Genomic DNA, 18,854 nt, shown 5'->3' with positions numbered 1-18,854 from the left:
GCAAAGATAATCAAAAATAAAGGAAAAAAAAAAGAAAGGACCCTGAGAATAGATGACCCAGTCTATATAGATATATGCAAATTATAGGCAAACGCACATCATTCTTTTCTCTATATACCTGCATGTGGCCCTTGGGATAATACCAGTGAAAAACCAGTTTTCTTCTAAAGGAAAATAAAAACTTAAGCACTTTCAGAAAAATTAAACATGTAAAACTTTTTTTCTACTTAAGGAAAAAAATGTGACATTTTCTGCTAGCATCTTCTATCCCAGGAGGATAGAAGCATTTCAGCTCTAAAGGTGTGTGTGTGGCGGGGGGACGGGGGGAGGAAGGCTAGATAATAACTTTTTCTGAAATCAATTTAAGCCAGAAAGAAGCTTTATGAGGGCTGGGAAGGAAGTCGATTGCGCCATCAGCAGCAAAGACCTATCCCCAGAGTGGCCTCCCAAGGGCCCTTTCTCTCTTAATTCCATCCAGGAAGGTCTTACACCAAGGAAATGAAACCGGGCACGGTGGCATCCCTTTCTCCAATCTTCCTCCTGCTACCTTCAATTCATTTACTTCTACATGTTACCCATTCATTCAATATTGACTGACTGCACTCTGGGCATCGTACTGCATGCTAGGCAGTGGGGGTAAGGAAGCAAAGATAGCTCCTGCCCTTGAGAATAACCCTGCAGCTTACGACTGAACAATGAATGAGATGGTGCAATAAGGTAAGCCCAGTTAAATAATGGGGACACCAAGGAAAGGTAGCTGGAGAAGATAACAATTCAGGTGGGTTTTGAAAAACAAGGACTTGGGGTAAGAGCTTGATGGAAGGAAAGGACATTCTGTGCAGTGGGTACAGCCTGAGAAAAAGTGTGGAGGCATGAAACAGCATGCTGTTTGCATGTAATCACAAACAGTTCTGTATTCCTGGAGCATAAAGTAGGAGGGACACGTGTCAGGAGATGAAGCTGACGAGATAAAAGCGTGGGTTCGGGTCATGAAGTGCTTTGATTGCCATGCCAGGGAACTTAGCCTTTATCCTATACACAATGAGAAGCCATTAAGAGGCTTTAAACAGGGGAATGCAAGGTCAAGTTATGCTTCGACTACTACTGTGGCAGCAGTGTGGACGATGGATTGGAGAAGGACAAGATTGAAGATCGGTTCAGATTCTGCTGCAGAGATATAGATGACTTGGCAATGTGACATGAAGGAGACATTTAAGGTGGTGAGTCCCAGTTCTATGACTTCAGTAACTGAAAGGAGTTGACTGAGTAGAGAGACGAGTTCAGGTTGGAGCATGCTGACACTGAATGTCAATTATGATATCCAAGCAGACATCTCCAATAGGCTGTGGATGCCTAGGTCTAGCATTCAGGAGAAGTAGGTGGCCTGGAAACAGAGCTTGGAGTATGGATAGGATCAAGGAGAAAGAGTCCACAGAATGAAATTAAGGAACCAAGGACAGAGCCCGGGAAACAGAAATAGTTGCCAAAAGGAAGATGATCTAGAAGAAGATAAGATTAAAGGTTGCCACTAGCCACATGTGAAAATTTACATTGAAACTAATCACAATTAAAATGACAAGTTTCACTCCTCAGTCTCACCACATTTCAAGTGCTCAATAAACCACATATGGCTAGTGGGTACCATACTGGACAGTTCTGAGATAGAACATTCACGTCATCACATAAAATTACACTGGGGACACGCTTCTCTGTGACGTCCAGTAAATGAAAGACAAATGATTTCCACTGGTTTTGGCAACATGCAGGCCACTGGTAATCTTTGCTATAACAATGTCAGGAAAGTAGTGATACAGGAGCTGGCTAATAAAAGATGAAGAAAAGTTTTCTAGGTGTACAAGGTCAGGAAGGGAATTCCAGGAAAAGAGAACAGGGTATGCAAATTTATAGAGGAATCTTTAGCCAAATTCCCAATATTTAAATTGCTTCTTTGAATGTCCCCTTCATCCTTTTGTTCTTACCCAACCTACTTCTCCCCAAGAGGAGCCTGCTTCATCTCTAGCCCTCCAAAGTAGTCACTGGTTTTTCTCCTTCGACCCATGCAGGTATGGTAGGTGTCTTCTTTCTTTGCATTGCTGTTTCCAGACCACTGGTGCACCTTTCTCCCTGACACCTCATGACCACCATACTTTACCACCCACTACCCTTCCCTTTGACAGTTGTCTACAAACATATGGAACATGGTCCTCGATATTTCTTGAGGATATTAGTACCTGGCTTGGTACCACTCTCTCCAAAACCGTTCCTGTCACATTTCTTGATAATTTCAACATATGCCTAGATGAAGTTTCCAGTATCCTGGCCTCTCTGTTCTTTGACCTCTTCTCCTCCATGATGATGCCCTCTGTCACAACTCAGCCATTCATTCTCATGGTCATTCTCGAGACCTTATAGTTACAAATATCCGCAGCCCCTCCATAAATCAACCATTCCCTTTTTCTAGCTTACTCCCTCTGACCTCATCAGTACACTTCTTTGACTCCAGCAGAACCTGCGATCCATTGGTTCTGCCATGTTTTTGCTGTCTCTCATGGTTCCTTCTTTCTTCCTTAAGTTCCATGGCCCATCATTCTTATTTTCCCTGGCATACACCTTTGACTCCATTGAGCCTCTCACTGTTGCACTTATACTGAAAAAACTCCAGCCTTGGTTAAGTCCCAGTCTTCTCCTCCTTGCTTGCACCTACACAGATGAATGTGGCTGAAGAAAAACAACAATGCTGACTGTTCTCACTTCGAATTCATGATCACAAACCTCAAGGGCATCCTTCATGTTGCCAGGCAATCATACTACACTTTCTCAGCCCATTTATTCTCTCACACTGCAATTTAATATTTTCTCCTCTCTTTTAAGATCTTCGATACTTTTCCCCCATCCTCAATCTCAGATGATGACCTTGCTTCCTATTTCTTGAGAAAAAAGGAATCAGACAAAATTTTCCACAAGTTCTCATGATCCTATCAAACCACCTATCTGCATCAGGGCCCAATGCGCTCTGCCTTCCCGCTGTTATCATGAATGAACAGCCCAAGATCCTAGCAAAGGCCAGCCTTCTCATTTGTATCCACATCTTATCCCCTCTCACCTACTCAATGTCACTCCAGCGACTTTCCTTTCTCTTACATCAACAATATTTTCCTCTCTACTAGATTATTCCCATTACCATATAAACTAAACATACTGTCAGAGCTCCCACTCTAAGACAAATAAATACTTTACCTCACTTCTACCTGCAACCGCCTCATTCCTCTGCTCCCCTTTTATAGCAAACCCCTTGAGAGAATTACCTATACCTGTATTGTCCAATATGGTAGCTACTGGTCACATGTAGCTATTGAGCACTTGAGATGTGGTCAGTTTGAATTGAGAGGTACTGTTACTGTAAAATACACACCGGATTTCAAAGAATGTAAAATATCCTGCTAATGATTTTATATTAATTATATTGGAATAATAATGTTTTGGACATATTGGATTGAATAAGACATAAGATACATCTTAAAATTATTTTACCCATTTCTTTTATCTTTTTTTTTTTTTTTTTAGTATGACTACCAGAACGTTTAAAATTACATGTATGGCTCACATGTTTTTATTGGACTGCACTTGTCTATGCTCCCTGTCTACAATTCCTCTCTTCTCAATTCTCTTAACCTGCTCTAATCAGGCTCCCATCCAGGTCACAAATAACCTTTTCATTGCTAAATCCAATGGTCAATTCTTAGGCCTCATCTAATCCTTTCATTCTTGAAACATTCTTCACTTGGCTTCAGGGATGCTACTCTCTCTTAGTTCTTCTGCTTCATAGCCTGCTTCTTCTTGGTCTCCTTTACTTGTTCCTCCCCTTCTCCCAGCCTTCCTTTTCTCAATAAATGGCCATCCATCTAAGTTACTCCAAAGTCTCCGAGTCATCCTTGACTCCTCTCTTTCTCTCACACCCCATGTCTGACCCATCAGCATATCCTGTTGGCTGTACCTTCAGTATGTATCCAGAATCCAATGACTTTTCTCTGCCTCTACTGTTATTACCTTACCCAATTCTCTATCATCTACTCCCTGGATTATGACAAATATTACTTATAGGTTACCCTAATTTCTATCCTTGTCCCCCTACAAGTCTAAGTTCAGCAAGAAACCGGGTGATCCCTTGAAAAATTAATTTGGATCATGTCAGTCCACTGCCCAATACCTTCCAATGGCCACCCATCTCCCTAAGGACAAAATATCTAGTCCTTACAATGGTCTATGAGACCCTATATATAATCTGTCCCTTTATCTGTATCATCTTTATGACTTCATCTCCTACTACTTTTCCCTTCCTTCACGTGGTTCTAGATACTCTGACCTACTCGCTCTTGCTGGAATATTCTAGAAACGCTCCTGTCTCAAGGCCCTTACGTTTGGTATTTCCTCGGCTTGGCATATCCTTCCCCCGGATATCCAATGGTTCACTCCCTTGCCTGCAAACCTTTCCTCAAATGTCACATTCTGGGTGAACTCTACCCTTTATATGAAACCACCTCATTTAAAGTTGCAGCCCTCTTCACTCATTCAGCACCTCGATGCCTCTTACTCTGCTTTTGTTCTTCCTCTATTTCATTTAACATCATCTGACCTACTATATATTTTACTTACTTCTTTACTGTCCCCTCCTGCAAGAATGTAAGCTCAGTGGCACCTTTCTCCCTGACACCTCATGACCACCATACTTTACCACCCACTACCCTTCCCTTTGACAGTTGTCTACAAACATATGGAACATGGTCCTCGATATTTCTTGAGGATATTAGTACCTGGCTTGGTACCACTCTCTCCAAAACCGTTCCTGTCACATTTCTTGATAATTTCAACATATGCCTAGATGAAGTTTCCAGTATCCTGGCCTCTCTGTTCTTTGACCTCTTCTCCTCCATGATGATGTCCTCTGTCACAACTCAGCCATTCATTCTCATGGTCATTCTCGAGACCTTATAGTTAGAAATATCCGCAGCCCCTCCATAAATCAACCATTCCCTTTTTCTAGCTTACTCCCTCTGACCTCATCAGTACACTTCTTTGACTCCAGCAGAACCTGCGATCCATTGGTTCTGCCATGTTTTTGCTGTCTCTCATGGTTCCTTCTTTCTTCCTTAAGTTCCATGGCCCATCATTCTTATTTTCCCTGGCATACACCTTTGACTCCATTGAGCCTCTCACTGTTGCACTTATACTGAAAAAACTCCAGCCTTGGTTAAGTCCCAGTCTTCTCCTCCTTGCTTGCACCTACACAGATGAATGTGGCTGAAGAAAAACAACAATGCTGACTGTTCTCACTTCGAATTCATGATCACAAACCTCAAGGGCATCCTTCATGTTGCCAGGCAATCATACTACACTTTCTCAGCCCATTTATTCTCTCACACTGCAATTTAATATTTTCTCCTCTCTTTTAAGATCTTCGATACTTTTCCCCCATCCTCAATCTCAGATGATGACCTTGCTTCCTATTTCTTGAGAAAAAAGGAATCAGACAAAATTTTCCACAAGTTCTCATGATCCTATCAAACCACCTATCTGCATCAGGGCCCAATGCGCTCTGCCTTCCCGCTGTTATCATGAATGAACAGCCCAAGATCCTAGCAAAGGCCAGCCTTCTCATTTGTATCCACATCTTATCCCCTCTCACCTACTCAATGTCACTCCAGCGACTTTCCTTTCTCTTACATCAACAATATTTTCCTCTCTACTAGATTATTCCCATTACCATATAAACTAAACATACTGTCAGAGCTCCCACTCTAAGACAAATAAATACTTTACCTCACTTCTACCTGCAACCGCCTCATTCCTCTGCTCCCCTTTTATAGCAAACCCCTTGAGAGAATTACCTATACCTGTATTGTCCAATATGGTAGCTACTGGTCACATGTAGCTATTGAGCACTTGAGATGTGGTCAGTTTGAATTGAGAGGTACTGTTACTGTAAAATACACACCGGATTTCAAAGAATGTAAAATATCCTGCTAATGATTTTATATTAATTATATTGGAATAATAATGTTTTGGACATATTGGATTGAATAAGACATAAGATACATCTTAAAATTATTTTACCCATTTCTTTTATCTTTTTTTTTTTTTTTTTAGTATGACTACCAGAACGTTTAAAATTACATGTATGGCTCACATGTTTTTATTGGACTGCACTTGTCTATGCTCCCTGTCTACAATTCCTCTCTTCTCAATTCTCTTAACCTGCTCTAATCAGGCTCCCATCCAGGTCACAAATAACCTTTTCATTGCTAAATCCAATGGTCAATTCTTAGGCCTCATCTAATCCTTTCATTCTTGAAACATTCTTCACTTGGCTTCAGGGATGCTACTCTCTCTTAGTTCTTCTGCTTCATAGCCTGCTTCTTCTTGGTCTCCTTTACTTGTTCCTCCCCTTCTCCCAGCCTTCCTTTTCTCAATAAATGGCCATCCATCTAAGTTACTCCAAAGTCTCCGAGTCATCCTTGACTCCTCTCTTTCTCTCACACCCCATGTCTGACCCATCAGCATATCCTGTTGGCTGTACCTTCAGTATGTATCCAGAATCCAATGACTTTTCTCTGCCTCTACTGTTATTACCTTACCCAATTCTCTATCATCTACTCCCTGGATTATGACAAATATTACTTATAGGTTACCCTAATTTCTATCCTTGTCCCCCTACAAGTCTAAGTTCAGCAAGAAACCGGGTGATCCCTTGAAAAATTAATTTGGATCATGTCAGTCCACTGCCCAATACCTTCCAATGGCCACCCATCTCCCTAAGGACAAAATATCCAGTCCTTACAATGGTCTATGAGACCCTATATATAATCTGTCCCTTTATCTGTATCATCTTTATGACTTCATCTCCTACTACTTTTCCCTTCCTTCACGTGGTTCTAGATACTCTGACCTACTCGCTGTTGCTGGAATATTCTAGAAACGCTCCTGTCTCAAGGCCCTTACGTTTGGTATTTCCTCGGCTTGGCATATCCTTCCCCCGGATATCCAATGGTTCACTCCCTTGCCTGCAAACCTTTCCTCAAATGTCACATTCTGGGTGAACTCTACCCTTTATATGAAACCACCTCATTTAAAGTTGCAGCCCTCTTCACTCATTCAGCACCTCGATGCCTCTTACTCTGCTTTTGTTCTTCCTCTATTTCATTTAACATCATCTGACCTACTATATATTTTACTTACTTCTTTACTGTCCCCTCCTGCAAGAATGTAAGCTCAGTGAAAGCAAGGATGTGTCTGTCTTGTCCATTGCTTTACCCCAGCAACTAGAACAGTGCCTGACACAAAGGGGTTCGATAATTATTTGCTGAAAGAATGAAGCAAGCGGCCCAATATGTTCAAAAACTTTATATAGTTCAGTATCATTGAACTATCATGTGGGAAAGAGGGATAAACAGGAGATGAAAGCCAGTTCGCGAAGAATTTACACTAGATATTTTGCACTTTACAGATCACCTTGAGATCTTATTAAAAGGTGGGTTCTGATGCAGTAGGTCTGGGGTGGGGCCTGATAATCTGCATTTCTAACTAGCTCCCAGGTGCTTGTGGTCCTCAGACCATACTTTGTATAGCAAGGAACAGAGCTCACAGTCTGGCTGTTGACTGAAATAGGAAGAGACCAGAGGCAGGGAGACCAGTGTTGAGGCTATTGCAATAGACCAGATCAGGGATGATCTGATCTGAACATAAATACGAGTAGTGGAAATACATTTGAGAAATGATCAGGAGGTCAAATTGATAGGATTTGGTCACTGACCGGATGTGGCAGGGGTGGCAAGGGAGAAGAGTGAAGGGCCAATGACTATCCTTTAGATTTCTGGCCTGGGTAATGAATAGATGGTGCTTACATTCAATGGTTTGGGGAACAATGGAGAAGGTGCAGGTTTGGGGACAGGAAAGAGAATGGCAAGTTTTTAGTTTCCAACAACAATGGCATCCCATCTTTGGAGCTCTCTAAATGAGACACCTCCATTTCTAGAGTTTACAAGTCTTAGTTGCCCAGAATATATATCTCTAGGTGACACAACCCCAAAATGATCATGGATATACGAATTTCCATTTTTCCCAGTCATTGAGTGAAAGCCCAAGTCAGGTTTCCCGTCATACAGGCATGTGACTAAATGAACCGTCAGTTTAATGTACAAGGAATGGAGGCTATCCAGAGTTGGTGTCCACGTGTAAGGTCCAACTTGCCGACCTCCTATCTTGAGGGGCTAGAGGGCTCACTCATGCAAGGCTTCACCCTCCAAGTGTGTAGTAGGGGCTGACAGAGCAACCCAGCCTGTGGCTAAGGCAACTTAAAGACCCACCTTCATCCATGAGGATCAGAGAGCCAGCCTTTTGCCAATAGCACACAAAGTGAGGGCTCTGGGCCATCGAAGAACTCATCAGGTGGACCTGGACTAGCAGAATGAGCAGTAGAGTCCAGAAACTAGGGCCCTAACTTCTACTCTAACCAAGATTCTGTCTGACCATCTGAATGGATCAAAATCTCTCTAAGCATCAGTGTTCCTCTCACAGGGGAGTCCCAGGCACTCCCTACCTACCTTGCAGGAGCACTATAGGAATAGAAAAGCTAAAGGACCATGGAGATAATCTAGAGAAAAGTGCTATGTGAACATAACATACCATTGTGCCTCACACACTTCTGCAGTTAGTATTAGCTGGGTCTCTGGTGAGCTTTCAGAGAGGGGGCCTATCTCCTGGATCATTTGAGACAATGAAGCTTAACCTTCAGTCTGTATCAGAATCCTCTAAGGGAATGGCTCTCAAACTTGAGCTGGCATCAGAATCCCCTCAAAGGCTTGTTAAAAGGCAGCTTGCCAGGCCCCACCCCAGAGTTTCTGATTCCTTAGGCCTGGGGCAAGGCCTAGAATCAGAAATCTGAGAATTTATATTTCTAACAGGCTCTCTCATTGAGCTGCTACTGCTGCTGGTCCAGGGGTACATTTTGAGAACCCCTGTCCTTGAGAACATGTGAGAAATGTATATTCCTGGGCCCTGTCCCCAGAGATCTGAATCCAGGAGATCTGGGTGGGCCCTGGAATTTTCATGTTAGTAACAAGCACCGCAGGTGATTCTGATGCTAGGTTCTCTAATAACACAGAAGAAACACTGAGTTAAGGGGAAATCCTGGAGTTGGAAGAGGTACCAAGAGGTCTGGGGACAGCTACCAGTAGAGAGTCGACTAACCAGGTATGAGGAGCAGTGTGCATCTCCTGGAAACTGATAAAATTAAGGCAGGGAATACTTAATATTCTGCTCCCACAAAGTGTTCCTGAGCCCCAAGTTACTTCTTCCTCAGCAGGGAGGTCTTCAGAAACTCACCCTCTTGCACAGGCCTCTTGCACAAGGCTCAGGCCTTGCCAGATTCTTCAAATTTCCCAGCTCTCCGCTCACCCACTAACCCCTTGGGAGCCTTCGGAATCTACCTGAGTCCTTTATCCTCTCCCCTGCCGCTCACCTGACCGGCAAAATGAAACTGGGAAGCCAGTGAAAAGGAACATTTCCAGCATCTTGACACTAGCCAGACAGGAGGGACAATGGCTTAATGGGGGTGGGGAGAGAGCAGGCAGCACAAGCTGGAACTGGAGTTAGTATGACCTTGGAGCCAGTTTTCAAGCCTTCATTGGCCAAAGTGCCCTGGCTTTAACTGTCCTAGAAAGCTAGCACAGGGGCTGTATCCCAACCCTTACGCTCTAGGAGACAAGCTTAAAGCCCACTCGAGAGAGAAGTAGCTTGCCGGGATGAAACGATATTGAGGTTCTTACACCCCAGTTTCCAGAAATGTCCCCAAAGATCATCTGATTTCCCTGTACTTCAAAACAACCTTCTTACCCAGTGTCGAGCCTGAGAGGCCACTGCTTCCCAATTCTGAAGCCGGAGCTCCCTCTAGTGAAACAGAAAGGAGTTCCCAGGTAGCCTGGAGGTAGGGCTTTTCACCTTCCTCCCATCAGACAGGGACCCCTCTGGCAGTGTGGGGACACTGACAAATCCCTTCTCGAACAATATTTTTGAAACGCATGAAATAAACGGCAAAGGGTTATAAAATAAGCCAATGATATTAAAAGTTATCAAAATATGTAAACAGATTTGAAATATAGTCCTTCTGTGGTTCTTTATTAATGCATTTAATAATAAGCTCTAGCGGCAAGTCTAATTACTACCATTATTTCAAAGCAGTGATGAGCTAAACAGCATTCTGAGCTGTCTGCAACTACTGTAACGTGATAGGAAGCCATCTGTGATTGCTACTGACAACAAAGACGCAGGTGTGTGCTCATTGCCTACATTCATGTGCTACATCTCTGCTAGAGGCTGGTAAAAAAAAAAAAAAGATGTGATTTTATTTTTCCCTATCCAAGTTAATGGACCCTTAATTCCTATTTGCGGACTCCAGACTAAGAACCCCTGCCTATTTTTTAAAAAGTTTTTAAAAAGAAGCCCTGCCTAAATAAAAAAGAACAAAGCGAAAAACAACAAAACTCCCCACAGTCATAAAGGGTTGTGTTACCAGCTCTACAGGTCCTAAAGCTGTGCAGGCACTCTCCTCTACCCAGACCATGGCTGACTTCCCTCCAAACCTGGCTGAACCATCAACAAATCCTTCTATATCTGCCACCTGTGCAGAGCGCAGCCCTTCCAATTCCTAACTCTAAGGAAACCTGGCTCTCCCCTGAGAACACTGCTTCTCCCTCTGGCTGCTCTGAGAAGAGGCTATTCTTTCTCTTCCTTCTACTCTCATAGCAACCTGTTTTTGGAGGGAAGGGGAGTTGAAGATTCATCTAGCCATTTGTTATTACTTCTAAATGTTTGCTTTTCTCTACTTCTTTCAAGCTTAGGTTTCTCTTCCTCATCACTGCCACCCGTTGTCCTCCAGGTCACTATCAGGTTCGTCCCAGATCAGCATCATTTGGCTTCCAGTCTTCCTTTTCCCATTAGGCCTTCTCCTGCCAGCATTCTGGGTGACTTCAACATCCATGCGGGCACCACTTCCAGTACCCTCAACCCATGGCCTCTTGAACCTCCTCATCTCTACAGATCTGCAACCTCTATTCCACCTCCCTACCCACAACCAGCTTCAGTCAGCACTCACAACTGCCCTGCATCGGTTAGGATCATCTGACCACAGACTCCCAGAGTTTTAGCTTTAAAATCCTCATTCCTACTGTGCACATGCCCGCAGACTTCCCTGTGACCTCTGACCTCTTGATGCTCCTTACCTCCCCCCATGGATTTCCTTCTAGCTCTTTAGCTCTCTCCTAGCTTCACTTCTTTCCATACAAGCTTGGACCCCGTGACTAACAATTTGAACTCTTGCACTAGCACGCTCAACCTCCTGGTGGGCAGTGGGCACTCTTCATCCCTCCCACCCCACACTTCTACTCCCCCCCTCACTAGTTTATCCTCAAGGGGTGGGCTGCTAAAAGTGAGAACCTAACAAGCTGCTCAGACTACATTTTATTACATTAGTAGGTAGAATCATGGTACATTAGCAAGCAGACACCATGCATAATAATAGCAAATTTATATAGTGTGAACTAAGTGACAGACACTATTAGAAGCACTTTGCATACATGAATACATTTAATTCTCATTCAACCCTTGCAAGAAGTACTATTATTCTTATCTTACAGATGAGGAACTTGAAGCACAAAGAAGTTAAGGAACTTGGCCAAGATCGCACGGCTAGTCAATGACAGAACCAGAATTTGAAACCAGGTAGTTTAACTTCATCATACACATCTCAGAAGAATCTGTCTCTGGGCAGCCAGGCCTGTTCACCTTCCTCTCTACTCTAACTTTTCAGTTCCTTTGGGTGGGAAATAAGTTCAGGCCCACTCTACAGATCTGGCCAACTTAGATTCTCAGGGTACAGAGCAGGAAGTTCACTTAGGTGTCAGACCAAAGTGGCAGACTCTAGTCAAAGCCTATCAGAAGAGCCCTGCCTGCATTTGGAGGTGCTGGGTGCCTGCTCAGCTAAGAATAAAGTAGCATTCTGTTTCCCATTCTGCTATTATTTCTGGGTGACCTGCCCTTGGGCAGAAATCTAAAAGGAGGAAAGCGAGTGGCAGGATTACCAAAATTCTGTCCCGAATCCTTAACATCCCTCGCTTTCTGGATCTTCCACACCATTGACCCTATTCACGAAGCCCCAACCTCAAATGAATCCTTCCAACCAGATATTCTGCTCATTTACTCCGGCTGCTGACTCCTCCTTGAGAAAATGGGTGACTGTACAGACCAGTACTGGCAAAATGCACAGACTTTTATTTCAGGTGGACCCTCTCAGTGCTAGTCACCAAACTTCTAGAGCTACACCACCCAATATATAGCCGACCATTGAGCAACACAGGGGTTAGGAACGCCAAGCCCCTGCACAGTAGAAAATTCGAGTGTAACTTTAGCCTCCCAGTCATCCCTTGGTATCTGTAAGGAATTGGTTCCAGGACCAATGTAGAAAACAGAATACGTGGATGCTCAAGTTCCTTATATAAAATGGTGTAGAACAATGCATACAGTCAGCCCTCCACATCTATGAATTCCCAATCATGGATTGAAAATACTTTGTTCATCCATGGTTGGTTGAATCTATGGATGTGAAACCCATGGATATGGAGGACCAATTGTATATTTATTGAAAAAAAAAATCCCCATAAATGGACCTGCACATACCCACGTTGTTCAAGAGTCAATTGTAGTAGTTACTAAAGATATACAGCTATTTCAATTTCAGTTCAGTTTCATTAAACTTAAATGAGAAATTCCTCAGTCCTAGTTCCTCCGTTGTACTTAGCCACATTTCATCTGCTCAGAAGCCACATGTAGCTAGTGGCTCCCATATGAACAAAGCAGATGAATAAACTTCTGTCATCAGAGAATTCTATTGAACAGTACTGAAATAGTCTAGAATTATCTCCTCTCATTCCTGCAGCATTTACTCCTCATTATTACTCTTCTCAATCTACCACAAACCGCTTCCATTCTCAGCAGCTGTCATGATCTTGTAATTCATCCACTCCCCTTTCCCCCTAGTACCTTCAAATGTTCCCTCTCACTACTGGCCTTCATCTTAGCACTTGAACATGCCCAGTTTTGAGCAGAGAGGAAAGGGGAGTATCGGAAAGGGAATGAGGGGTCACAGGAGGAGGGGGAAGGGAGAGAGAAAGCCCTCCCTTGGCTCTGCATCACCTTTAACCCCTCCTTCTTTAACACCCTTAACTTCTTATTCCTTCCCATCCCCACTTCTCCAGTGGCCTAACTTTCCTGGAACTCTCTAAAACAACACGGTGTTCTTCAGCACTACTACTTTGATGAATATTTCTACTGCCTTTGCTTTCAAGATAACCAGCCATGCTTTTTATTCCTCTGGCCATTCCTGCAATCTCCTTATACTCTTTAGAGGTTGATAATCCTCGAGGCCTGTTCCTAAGTTCTATTTCTTCCTCATCTACATAATTCATCTGGACCACCTTATCCACTCCCATGTTTATATCCACCACCTTTATAGCAATGATACCGAAGTTCGCCTCAAACTCAGGCTCCCCTGAACAGCTCCAGAATATTCCCAGTTGCTTCCTGGACATCTCAACGTGGATAGCCTAGAAGTGCCTCGGACTCAACTAAAATCATCTTGCTCCCCCAAACATTTTCCTTCCTTCTGTGCCCCCTCTCCATTGGTGACACCTTACACTACCATCAGCACCCCAAGCCACCCAGGCCAAAATCCTGGGACCTTACAGACTTTGCCTTCGCCTTCACTCCATAGCATATTAATTATAATGAACACTATATATTTAATTAATTATTATTATTAATTTACATTACAATTTTAAAATGATCTTAATTGGATAGCTGCATCTCCGTAAAAGAATATGAGACTACTGCCATCTAGTGGCGAAACGCAAATAAACACCTACGTAAGGCAGTTGTGATGCTCAAGATTCAAATTAAAACTGAACTGCTATATCATCATTTCTTCCCATCAGATGGGCAAAAATTGGAAAGGTTGGAAATACACTACTTGGTGAGGCTGTATGGAAACATGCACTCTTACACATTGGTGCTGAGCACTTAAATTGTTATAACTTTATGGACTGGAAAATATCCATCAAAATTACAACCTCTTTGATTCAGCAATTCCACTTATAGAGATTTATCCTATAGAAACATTTGCACACATACAAAATGGCATTGGTGTAAGGTCACTCACTGCAGTGTTATTTATATTAGCAAAATATTTGAAACAACCTAAATGTTTATCAATAGGAGATGGAATGAATAAATTATGGTATAGTGTTGTAGCCTTGTGTTATGTGTAATAGCAAAAACCACAGAGTCATACCAGTGGGTTCAAATCCTGGGTCTTCAAATTAGTATCTGAGTGTCAGTTTCCTCATCTGCAAAGGAGATAACAGTAACACCTACCTAAGAGGATTGTGGTGGTATTAAATGAGTCAATGTGTATGAAAAGCTTGAAACAATGTGTGCCACATCACAGTGCTATATAAAGTGTTACCATTTTCATTATACTATATTTCATCGCCCACACAATGGAATACATGCTGCCGTGTAAAAGAATGCAGAAGCTTCCTATGGGCTTACGAGAAAGCTCTCTCAAAAATACTGCTAAGCAAAACAGTAACAACAGCAATAATACAGTTGTGTAGTAGTATGCTATTTTGGGATATATATCTTAAGAAGGAAGAAAATAAAATAATTTGAAATTTTATTTATATATTCAAAAAGAAACTCTGGGAGGATATGAAAAAAAAAACAACAAAAAATGGTGGTTACCTGTGGAGTTCTAGAGGGTGTGTGTGGATGCAGGGAAGAGGCGGAAAGGTGATTTTTCACAAAATGGCCTTTTGCATCTTAGATTTTGAACTATAGATGGTCCCCTATTTACAATGGTGGTTGACATGATTTTTCTACTTTACAATAGTGCGAAAGCAATACATATTCAGTAAAAAACATACTTTAATTTTGAATTTGGATATTTTCCTGAGCTAGCAACATGCTAGTAGCAGCAGCGAGCCACAACTCCCAGTCAGCCATGTGATCATGAGGGTAAACAACTGATACTCTATAGTTGTATTCATTGTGTTAGACGATCTGCCCAACTGTAGGCTAATATAAGTGTTCTTAAACATTTAAGGTAGGCTAGATTGAACCATAATGTTCAGTAGGTTAGGTGTAGTAAATGCATTTTCAACTTATGGTATTTACAATTGGTTTATCTGGACATAACCCCGTTGTAAATCAAGGAGCATCTGTGTATCAATGAATTACATTAGAAAAGAATCAATACACAAAACAAGCTGATGTTATGCCACTTCTTCAAACTTCCACTAGCTTTCCACAGCTATTAGAATATACCCCTGACCATGGCCTACAAAACCCTCCATATCTGACCCCTGCCTGACCCTCAGACCCAGTGTCACCTGCCCTCCCTCTGGCTCCCCTTCCTGCCTCAGTGCTGACACACATGTCATTTTGTTCAGCTATAAGGGTTCACCTCCTCTAATCCTAAACTCCTACTCATCCTTCAGCTCTCAGTTGAAATGTCACTCCTCAGGGAACTCTCACTCAAATCTCCAAAGGTCAACTTGTGATTTCCTAAGCTCTCTTTTAACTGTATACATTAACTTGTGTGATTATTTGATTCATATCTGTTTCCCTCCAACTGCATTATAAATTCTACAAGGGAAGAGGTGGTATCTGATTTTTGCTCATCGGGCACCCCAGTGGCCAGTGCAGAGCATGGCAGAAAGAAGGCATGTGTAAATATGTTGCTATGGTCTGAATGTGCTGCTAGAAAAGATGGGTGCAGCATGGACAGGCTGATTGTGAGGTATGCATGGGATGTTCAGGTGGCGATATTGAGTAAACAATACGAAACTGAATCTCTTAAGTCTGGCCTACAGATAGGGATGTGGTAGCTATCATTCCACAGACTGCTGGTTAAACTGTGTAAGCTCATGAAACCATGCTGGCAGTGGTAAGCAAGAGGTGAGTCCAGAACAGAACTTTGAGGAAATCAACATTTCAGAAGATGGAGAAAAATGAACTCCTGAAGAAGACAGGAAGGCATGGTCAGTGAGGTAGACAAGCCAAAAGAGGGGAAGATTTTGGAAGCTCTATGCATAGAACATTTCGGGAAAAAAAAAGGGCTCAACAATGTTCAGCGTAGCAGAGAGTTCTGGTAAGATAAAGCCTGAAAGAAAGTCATTAGATTTGGTCATGTAGACATTGTGGGCAATCTTTAGAAGAGCTGTTTCTGTGAAGAGGTGGGCTGGGGGTGGTGGTGGTGGTAGGTGTCAGATGGCAATATTCTGAGGAATGAAAGGTGATTGAGAAGTCAGTTGTCAAATGTAGACAACTGTCCTGTTCGTGAGTTGATTTCAGATGACAAACAGATAAACATTTTGTTTTTAATATTTATATGTTTAAAGTATATTAAAATAGATACACAGTGCAGTGAATGTAAGATTTCATAGGTAATATAAAGTTCTTCTTATAAACAAATATATTTTAGAGAAAAGTCAATAAACTTAAAGATCTATATTATATGCATAATAATACAAGTAGTTACCTGGATAAGGCAAAAACTGTCATGCCCAAAGAAGTGAAGTTTAGAAACTACTGTTTGGACTATTTTTTAAAGATGCTGAGCTGTGAAGGGAAGATGAAAGACAGAGGTGTGTGGATTTAAAGAAAGTTTTTTTAGAATTGGAAAGGCTTCACCATCCTTATTGGCTAAAATGCCAGTAGTGAAGAAAGTGTTGAAATTCTAGGTAAACAAGTGACTAGTTGATGAAATGAAGTTCCAGAGGTGGTGTCATGGATGGGAAGTAAACACATTGGAGTGTGACTGGCCTCATTCAGGAGGAACACCACATCCCCCAGAATGGAAGGGAGGAAAGTAAGGATGGGTATGAGCAAAGAACCTTGTAGAGTAGAGAGAAGTGTTTGAGAAAATTCCCACCCCAAATCCCTACTTTTTCAGTCATTTGTTGGAGGATACCTATTAGGTGTGGCGAGGACAGGAAGTTTGAATAAACTGGACAGGAAGTTTCAAGAGGGTGGTACAGATTTAACACATGACTTCTGAAGGCAATGCAGGGAGGAGATGATGAAAGACAGAAAATAACTGAACAATGGTGTTGACAGAACGACTTAAAGAGGCCATTAAATTTTAGTGGCCCAAATCTGAATGACTTGAGAGATTTTCTCCAGTATCCCAAAACTGAGCACTGGGATTGGACACTGATCCCAGGAGAAGGGACAAGGGAGTTAGACACTTCTAGGAGTTGATGAAAGGAAAATTCCAGTAATTGCTCATAGTGGTATAAGGTGAAGAAGGAAGCTGAAAGGAGTGGAGATCTGGGTCAAAGAAAGGGACACAGAGCCTTATGATCTCAAAGGAGTTTTAGGGGAAGGGAGAAGTCAAGGTGCAGGCGGCTAAAGAGAAGGGGATGCAAAAGTCACTGAACTAAGAAACCCAAACCTCAAGAAGCTGGATGTGGAATGAGGCTGGATGTCTCTCAGGATACTGGCTAGAGTTATATTGGAAAATTTGAGAGCTCATGGTCCAAAGTCATCTAGAAATGTGACCAAAAGGTTAGGTGGTGGGGCTGAAAAAGAGGTCAAGAGAATGGTAGAGTAAAAGCATTTCACATAAGGCAGAGATGAAATAATGGTCAAGAAGAAACAGTGGGTAGCCGGGCAGCATAAGGGGCCAAGCAGAAAGAGCAGCCTCCATTAGAGGGACATTCAGGTAAGAGACAGGACTATGTGTTCTGTGAAGAGCTGGTGGTGGGGCTAGAGGGTTTACATAAAATATAGTTCCAGAGAGTCAAAAGCAGAGTTGGGAGGGAAACAAACAGAAATAAAAAGCCACAAGGAGTGATGTCAGAAACATGGCAGAGTGAGAGATTTCCTCAGATCTCTCCCCTTGAAACAATAAGCAAAACATCTAAAATTCAACAAAAACATTCAAACTGCACACCAGCATGTCTGAGTGTGGGATCTACGTATAAGAGCTACCACAGGTCAGAATCTGGGTGTGGGGTGGTGGACTGGGAGAAACAAAGAAGCTGCCTCTTGCAGCCAGAGCACCCTGCAGGAGGAGAGGGAGGAGAGTAGGTACGGCGGGTGCATTGAACAACCCTGCCTGAGAGAGCTGTAAGCTCCACGCAGCTGGCGACAGGGCCCAATCATCAAGTCAGAAAGCAGAGAAGTAGAGACGGCAGAGAAGCAACAGCTAATTGTTACCAGCCGCACTTGCAAAATGCAAGGCTGAACTGCAGCCCACATCCCTCAACACAGGGGGCCCTTCCCCCATTATCTTGCAGACTGAACACCACGGAGCCCCAGGGGAATTTAAGCAAAAGCTACCAAAACTGTTGCTAACATTGACAGGGACAGAAACTAAGCAAGGGTAGTGAGCGTTATTTAATATTTATAAGAAAGAAAAGGCATTATCAAGAATTTAATATAAAGCAGGGATCCAAAGGCTTAGACACTACATATTGGAAACCAAAAGAAAAATGCTATCTTAGTAACAGGTTAAAGAGAGACCTTTATATAATAAATCTTTCTGGAAAAAAAAGCAGAATACAATTTCATCAATGCCCAGGTGGAGAAGTGCTCCATTAACACCATAAAAATTCAAGGTGACAAGACAGCTCAGAAAGAAAGAGAAAAATCTCAAGCAAATAAGCTTGAAGATATAGAAATATGCGACTTAAATGACAGAGAATTCAGGATGGTACTCGGAAAAAAATCAGTGAGATCCAAAA

At 42.5% G+C, this 18,854-nt stretch overlaps 1 protein-coding gene across 7 annotated transcripts in view; it reads right to left on the bottom strand.

The window, feature by feature from the left end:
• The window catches only part of TMEM164 (transmembrane protein 164), a 187,979-nt gene that overhangs the window by 22,031 nt on the left and 147,094 nt on the right, over nucleotides 1-18,854 (bottom strand). The gene's annotated exons all lie outside the window — the stretch shown is intronic.

This window comes from Pteropus vampyrus, unplaced genomic scaffold (genome assembly GCF_000151845.1).
Source record: "Pteropus vampyrus isolate Shadow unplaced genomic scaffold, Pvam_2.0 Scaffold244, whole genome shotgun sequence".
NCBI lineage: Eukaryota > Metazoa > Chordata > Mammalia > Chiroptera > Pteropodidae > Pteropus > Pteropus vampyrus.
The sequence above is the reverse complement of the archived record's forward strand: the minus strand, read 5'-3'. Positions and strand labels throughout refer to the sequence as shown.